The sequence below is a fragment of the Protomyctophum bolini genome, assembly GCF_963924005.1.
Source record: "Protomyctophum bolini genome assembly, chromosome: 20".
Classification (NCBI taxonomy): domain Eukaryota; kingdom Metazoa; phylum Chordata; class Actinopteri; order Myctophiformes; family Myctophidae; genus Protomyctophum; species Protomyctophum bolini.
This window is the reverse complement of record NC_137881.1, coordinates 31106116-31114903: the sequence shown is the minus strand read 5'-3', so window position 1 is coordinate 31114903 and position 8788 is coordinate 31106116. Positions and strand designations below refer to the sequence as shown.

General features: G+C 41.4%; 1 long non-coding RNA gene across 1 annotated transcript; it reads right to left on the bottom strand.

The window, feature by feature from the left end:
- LOC308335776 lies at positions 1-5625 on the bottom strand. The gene is made up of 3 exons (XR_013966094.1): positions 5562-5625; positions 3108-3299; positions 1-72 (listed from the first exon to the last, which is right to left on the bottom strand). It is a non-coding gene; the product is annotated as an uncharacterized lncRNA (long non-coding RNA).
- Between the last annotated feature and the right edge of the window lie 3163 nt (positions 5626-8788).

The following is an 8788-nucleotide window of genomic DNA, read 5'->3' as shown; positions in this document are numbered from 1 at the left end:
GCGGGTAGGGATGGGGGTAGTTTGGCGAAAGAATTAACCCAGAAGATCCTGTCAAATTCCCTCCACATGGAGCTTGAAAGGAAAATGAAGTAGATTTTAACAAAATGACATAATTATTAATTATACATAACTTCCAGTAGTAATATTATATTATTGAGGTGAAAAACTGCAGTTTCCAGCCCATGTGGTTAAGCTAATGTGTCTTTGTAATGATAGGGTAAAGCCCCATTCACATTGAAGAAGCAGAAGCTAGCTTCTGCTTCTTGGTCCCATGTTATCTCTATGCTGAACAGCTTCTGCGTTTAAAAGCTGGAAGAATAGCTTTTTTTTGTTTTTGCGTTTTTTTTTTCTCACCGAACCTTAACTTTAAAGCAGCTTTTAAAAGCTGGAGCTTTAAAAATCTGCGTGTAGCCAATCAGAGCACAGCGTGGTTTGAGGAGGCGGAGTTGAGCTCATTTTACGAAACCAAAAAGCTTTGAAAAAGCTGTCCGAGCCAATTGTCCGCATTAAAAAATAAACTTTTTAAATATGGGCTGTATATGAAATATGAATGGATATTTGGCAAGACCATAGCATATTTTGTGATAGAAATTAAAGTTTATATGAGAAACAAGTTGTCGAAGCGGTGAAAACAGGTTGTGTTCCGTGTGCCGTCGCGAGTGTCACGTTTCTGGGGACAAGTCATCGTGCATTCACCCCCCCCCTCCGGTTCTCATCGAAGCTATGGATGGACTACTGAACTGAACTCTCCAGAACGCTATCCTATGTTTGTGGACTAAACAGTGCACGCACACACACACGGTTGATAAATTAGCAGATATAGATAGATAGACAAACAACTACTAAACAATATAGTTGTGTCGGAGTTTTCGCCAAAACCTTCCCCGAGAAGAGGGGAGAAGCAGCCCGCTCTCAGCGCGTTTCTGTGCCGATCCTCGTGTGTCTCGGTAGTATGTTGAAGCTTTTGCGCCGTCAATCAATACCTTTAAAATAAATAATTAATAGCCTTTATATCAGTTGTATGTACCCCCTCTATTTACCCCCCCCACACACACACACACACACACACACACAGTACGTAGTGCAGTAGTCCCGACTCCCTAGTACTGGAACGCCGAGGAGAGCTGTGCTCGGAGACGATTTGCTGGACGTTTCCTCGCACTAAAATTAATTGCCCTTGTCGCGGGACCTCGCCCTGAGCACAGGGTGTTGACCACTGGTGTACGCTCCTCGACACCCAGTCTCAACTTAGGGGGTCCTCCGCGGGCCGGGCCACAGGGTCCAGAAGTCGGTCCACTTTCGCTCGGGGACCTATAGGTTCAATTGGTTTATTGCGTTCATGTATGTAGGCCTATCGCCCTATCGGCTATCGATGAACCTCATAGCAAAAGTTGAAAGACAGTAGATAGCCTATATTTAAGATAGATAGAACACAATCCCCGTGTGTGTGTGTGTGTGTGTGTGTGTGTGTGTGTGTGATATTGAGCACCGGGGAGCCGACACGGCCCACGGGGATCACTTGCGAGCCTCTGTGTGTGTGTGTGTGTCCAGCCGAGGAGGGTCAGTGACGGACTGAATGTCCGGAAATCACACGTAAACATAAGCTGTTTTAATTGCTTTTACGACGTGCTGGATATATACAATTGTATTTCTACGGTATGCTCTTTCTAAATCAACATTAACATTACATACAGAGCCGCCATTTAAAAGAATGCCAGGAGGGTTTCGCTCGTGGCCTAGGGGGGAGAGGAGAGCGGAGTGGGGGGAGAGACATGAGCAGAGCACTGAAGACGGGGGGGATTGAGATCCCGTCCGTTCGGTTATTTACACACAAGTTTACCAAGATTATATTATTTATTCATCGATACATAGGCTATGATGTAACTAAATATATAATTATGTCTCCTCTACAGTCGCTATTTTACATTTTAGACTTTCAAATGCGCATCTGCTCAAACTGCCTGTCTCTCGTCTCAAAGCCAGACAGCCAGTCCAGGCAGCTTGAGTGACAGGTACCTTGTACACGCCCACTTTCTCAAAAAAAAGCTGCGTCTTTTAGATTTCTGCTTCTGCTTTTTAAAGCAGCTTCTTCAATGTGAACGGGGCTTTAGAGCAATTTTTTACAGCTTTTGAAAAGATAAGTAGCTAGTTATAAATACATATTTGACTACTTCATGTAGTTTTCTACAGCTTGAATCAATTTTCTTCCCACTGCCTGGTGTTGGGGAAATGGAAATATACAGTCAATATTTTAAGATGAAAAGAAAATGCAATTCAAAAGCACTGACAAGATTAGGAATTTTAAACTATCTTCCCTAATAGAAAGTTAATATTCATTACACATTAATAATTTCCAATCTCCCAAACTATTGTTTTTATCCACATCCATTAAACAGACTGGAACTCAACACCAATGATCCCATCAATAAGTAAGCTAATATAAGATAAACATGTATATGAAATAATGTCCCATGCCCAGTGCTCAGTTCTTCCCTGGCCAGAATTAATGACATTGATAAATTGTTTAAATTAATTAACTAACAGTTAAGCTGTGATGAAACAACATACTGGCTGACCTCAGCCCTTGATTAGCCACAGCGAGGATAACACTTGGCAACAGCTCAAGATGTGTCTCGACTCTCGAGTGCTTTCTGTTATCCTACATATAATATCTTTTACGGGTTTGATAAGAAATACATTCTCTGATGTTATAATAAGTTATAGAAAGTACTCCCGTCTCTCACATGTATCATTTTTTTGGGTGCAGTAGGCTACTTAGTTTAGACAGTTTTTGGTTATAGTCATTGGTTAGACCAGTCATTAGTCCTACAACTACAACCTATCTCAAACCCTCACCCTAACCCTAATCTCCCACGGGGGCAGCACACCTAAACCTAACCTTAACCCATGTCTAACCAATGACTTGTCTAAACTAAGTATGCACCCCATTTTTTTTACTCCTAATCCCTATACACTGCTCCTTCACTTGTTCATTTCTGCCGCCATGTACTTTCCCACATCTCTCCCTCCACCGCTCCCTCTCTCTGTCCATATCTCCTCCCCCTCTCTCTCGTCGTTATTTTTCTTTCTCCCTCTCCCTCTCTCACCGATGCAGCTTGGTGGACTGGGTTGCCAGTCGTATGTATTTTCCACGTGGATGCAGGTGATTCTGCTCTCCCCCTGTAATTCGTATCCTGGATCACAGGAGAAGGTCACTGAATCGCCAGGCTCCCGCCCTTCTCCATAGCGACTGCCATTCATTGGCACACCTGGGTCGCTGCAGACTGTCGCGAGCGAGCCTGAAGGACGGACACGCACGCACGCACGTGCACACACACACACACACACACACACACACACACACACACACACACACACACACACAGTCACTCACAGAAAGGTAGGCATGCTTACAGTGTATGGTATAATATACACAACACCCACAGATGCAAGAGCCTATACACACTAAAACACACATGGTGCACACACAGACGTACAAAAGGGATTATTACAGTACAATGTACTGTAACAATCCCTTTTGTAGGGAAGTTGACAGCTGTCTGCTGCATGGTATGTATACATACGGAGTACATACCATGTACGTATGTACATATGGAGTACATACCATGCAGCAGACAGCTGTGAACTTTGTGTCAAGCTCTAACTCTTGCTCAAACACAGTTAGAGAAAACAGCATAGTGTTGACTGATCTCTGCAAGTTGAATGCCTGTGATGCTCTCAAAGCTGTGCAGCAGCCCAATGAAACAAATCCAAATGAGTAGTACAAATCATATATCAATTCCTATGGTCATCCCTGTGGGTGCAGGTTTAGACTATAGTTGAATGGTATACTCGGCTAAACTGTCAGGTGAAAAGAAGTGTCTTGACTCCTCATGGATTGAAGGACGCATGAGGTCATAGTCCGTTGCTCTCCACCAGGTTGGCAGAGGGAGTGTAGCGGCCGCAGCGCCACGGGTTACATTAATTAGACAATTAAAACTGGCTGAAAAAAAAAATGGCTTAAAAAATCCTGTGATAAAATAATCGGTAAAATGAATAGTTCTAGGCAATATTCTGATCAGTAATTTGTTCAGTACATGCGTTTACCACTCTCTCCAGTTCTTTAGTAAACAGAATACATTTTCAGGTTGTGAGTTAGACAGTTTTATTCAAACGGGAGAGAAGGATGATCGTGCTGATCAAAATTGTAACTGGAACACTGTGCTTATACTCATACAAGTATCATATTATCTGTACTATGAAAATGTACTACTACTACATACAGTAGCCTATGTACTACGTCTATGTCTGTGTGAAGGTAGTAAGGTAGGAAAGTGAAGATTTGTATTTAGCAGGCCTTCTTTTTCTAAATTGATTCACTGTGCTTAGGTGAATAGGGAAAAAAAGTTAAATAATAGCTATCACAATGAAACTTCTCCAGTTGATTACTTATATTGAAACTAAGATTTTTTGTATTACAAGTTTTCTGAAATGATATGTTTAAATATGCAAATTAGGCATTATATGCGCTAATTTGCATACATTTCGGGACGATAAATCTGAAGATCGGATAAAGCCAGGTTCAAAATTATCATTTCATTTTGTTGACACATTAGAGACAAAGAAAATTACACATGGGATTTTTGATATCTCTAATTATCACTCCACAAATCAGAAAATAGTGTCAACAGGCATAGAAAACCCAATTTTCGGCATTCTTTTGTATAAAATGTGATGTAAATCAGGCTGTGAATGATATATCAACAAATCCATGTGTAAATGTCTGCGGAATATAGTTATGAATAAGACTGGAACGTTTGGTGTATGTGAGTTCAACTGAAGTGGAGATTCTTTGTCCCAAGTATGAGGAAAACTCATTTTGAGAAAACGGCCTTTAAAGATTTGTATTGTAAAATTCCAAAAAGTTTTATTTGAAGCCACTATTTTGAGACAAAATATCTAATCCAAACCTTGGCAACAATATATAATGTCATATATCATTGGAAAGGTCTGGACCTCGAGCTGACTGTGGTCTGATCCAAATATGGTCACTTCCTTTGTACCAACAACCAATCCAATCATGAAAATAGAGATGGTGGCTTTTCACCCAGAAAAACGAGCTGTCATTGGCTAAAATAAACTATCCAACTAAACATCTAAATCTGTATTTTTAATGTGTATTTTGCTTTAGTTTGAAATAAAACATGTTTAGGAAGCAAAATAGCAAAATAGCAAAAAAACAAATAAAAAAATCATGATTTCACCTGGGGTGTCTCACCTTAAAGTGCACATGAATGAATGAATGAATGAATGAATGGTATATTTCGATCTATTCAGTTTTAGACAATTACAAAACATTTTTTTTATTTATTTTTTAAACACGATCGAAAAAGAATAGGCAGATATGTATGCACATCCCACCAACAGTGGAGGGATGTAGCAGAATAATTATATCTTGCTTCACTTAGGCTATATATAAAAATATGTACCCCAAAAAAAAAAGAAGAAAAATCTATTGTAGCATAATGCAAACTATAAACAATAAACGGATCTTTTCTCACCTTTGAACTGTAGGATGAGTATCAGAGATATCCCGTACAGCACTTTGTGGAGGGCCATTTTCTCTCGGTTTCACTTATCTGATCACATCAGCATCGTTAAATAGCTTATGATATGTCCTCAACTCCTCCCATAAAGTACGTGGCACCTGACATTTTTAACATGCCACTGGTTTCATCTTTCTTCTTAGCCTATAATGACATGCCCACAATTGGGATGTCAGGGTTAAAGTAGTTGGCTATATAGTTACCCAACTTACCCAGCAACTTACCCATGTTTGGGATTTTAATAAATGGGTCTTATACAGTAAGTATACAGTTTCAGTCCGAGGACAATTTCTGAGGACAACGTGCCATAATGTGTTGTGAGCTCGTAGATCAGCTTTTCCCCAAAAAATAAGTTTTAATAAGTGACTTATTTGAAAATGTGTATATAGCGCAATGGAATGGAATGGAATGGAGTAGACACTATGACACGTCCACGTCATCCAGAGTCAATTAGTACTGTAGGCTATACATTTGTGTTCTGGAAATATCATTGATCACTTGCTTTGCATGTCCGTGGCAAAAATAAAACGTTAATGGAAATGTCCATCACATTCACAAGCTGGCATATAGTGATGCCCCTGGGTGCAGAAAGCTGTTATTCTTTCTGGAAAAGCATATACTGTAAGCAAGCACTACTGTGTGTGTGCGTGTGTGTGTGTGTGTGTGTGTGTGTGTGTGTGTGTGTGCAATATAATATAAACGATTCCGCTAGAAATCTGGGTGTCCTCTTCGACAACCGCATGAACCTGGAATCCCATGTTAAGAAGAAGAGTTTTTTTTTTACTTCTAGTAATTTTCACCGACATCAGCCGTATTGTTACCAGTAATGCCAAAATCTGTGCTCATGCAGTTTATCATATGGTGCAACAGCCAACAGTACGGTCCATCTATTGTGATTATCCATTGTGTTGACACACAAATCCTCCTGTCATCCTCTGTAGACATTTTTAAAGCTCAGCTTAAGACCCACTTCTACAACATTGCTTTTAATTGATCTTTTAGTTTTTATTTTTTGTTATTCATGTCCTCACGGTATTGCATTACTGCTTGTTCTTAATGTTGTTGCCTTGCTTTTCTTTTATTCTCCATTTTTCTGTAAAGCACTTTGAGCTGCATTTCATGTCATGAAAGGTGCTATACAAATAAAGTTTTATTATTATTATTATTATTATTATATGTTTATGGCCGTAGAGCTGTAAATATCTATAACTTGCATTACAAAGAGATGCAAAAGCTCTATTATAGAATGCAATTGTGGCCATGTGTTTTCTGTACCACATATATCACTTCTACAGCTACAGAAAATCATGAAATTTGTGTCCTCCTTCCACCCCAGACCTCATGATGAGGGTGGATGTACTTTCCTTCTATAGCAAACATGCATATGGGAATTGTTTACATTTCTGAAGTTGCAATACTAGTTCTGGCCTTGTGTTTGTTAATATGTCGCTGCACTAATACATCATGACTGAAAACACAGCACATCAGGTATGTCTGACATGACAGTCAGAGGGTGATTTACAGTGTCTCAAAATAGCCAATCTAAGATGACAAAGTGTTGTGCTGCAACTCCTTGTGAGCCTGTAGAATTTCCAGTGTGCACCGCGGCACGCAAGCAAGTGTAAATCAGGTAACAGCATCTGCTCACTCTCGCTCTCTGTCCCAGTTCGATCCCGGGCTACCCCGAGAGTTAGTGTCGAAGTGTTCTTGAGCAAGATGCTGAACCCCTAATTGCTCCCAATGTGCAGGTTGGTGCCTTCACTGTTTCCTCTGCCATCGGTGTATGAATTGGTGAATGTAATGCACAATCTATGTAAAGCACCTTGGATAAAGGCGCTATATATAAATGCACCATTTACCTTTGTCTCTCTCTCTCTCTCTCTCTCTCTCTCTCTCTCTCTCTCTCTCTCTCTCTCTCTCTCTCTCTCTCTCTCTCTCTCACAAGCACGAACATACATATGTTATAACTCACTCTGTGGGATGTGATTCGTTTACTTACTTACTCTGACAAGTTATTATAAGTGATGATAAAGAAAGCTCCACAGGAAATTGAAAATGTCCGCCAGGGAAAAAGTAATTTGCTCAAAGCCACACCTGCATTCAAGAGGCTGTGATTCAGGCAAGCAGCCACAGAAGAAAATAATCAGGCACTAAATAACACTTTCCTGCTTTGTTTTGCTGGTATTGCTGGGCAAGGACGTTGCACAATGGTCTTGGCTATGGTTTTGCAATTGAGCAATTTTACAACAGAGGGCCTGAACTTGTTACTCTCCGCTGTGTGTGTGTGTGTGTGTGTGTGTGTGTGTGTGTGTGTGTGTGTGTGTGTGTGTGCGTGCGTGCGTGCGTGCGTGCGTGCGTGCGTGCGTGTGTGTGTGTGTGTGTGCCCATAGCACTTACCCTACCCCCTTAGATAGCATTTATGTAGACTTAGATAGCATTTGATACAGACTTATAGCATGTTATGTAGACAGCACTACAATTGCATTGTATGTAGTCATAGCACGTCATAGTCGTCCTCAGACGAGCCCTCCATCGTCGTTTCCAGTCATCCCGATTCTCCATACATCTGGCCAGTTCGTTGGTACTTTGCACTCCTGCGTCGTTCTTGAGTACGTCCACGTATGTTAGCGCGGGGCGTCCTCGTGATCGATGCCCGTGTGTTGGTTCCCAGAGCACCAGTTTGCTGGCTGGCAGTTCTTGATGCCTTTGGCAGTGTCCTGCTAGTCTCATTCTCCTGGCTACTATTTTCTGGCTCACCCTTGGTAATCCCTCATACAGAGTCATGTTAGTGATATGTACAGTCTTGCTGATGTTAAGTACTGCACGCAGCATTCTGGTGTAGCACCCGTCAAGGGACTTCTGCAGGGTTGGCTTCAGGGTCCAGCATTCACTGCCGTATAGGAGAACAGACTCCACTGTTGCGTAGAAGAAGCTGAGTTTGATTTGTCGGGGGAGATTGGAGTTCCAAACACTGTTCATGCCATTCAGGGCCCTCCATGCAAGTGCCTTCCTCACTTTCAGATCTTGCTCGGTTGAGTTGACCCATGAGCCCAGGTACTTGAAGTCCTTGACTTCCTTCAGCACCGTGCCTCCTGCTGTTGTGAGAGGTGGATGTTCCGGTGAGATGTTGTAGGTGATAACCTCAGTTTTCTTGGCATTTAGCCTAAGGCCAACTTTGGCAC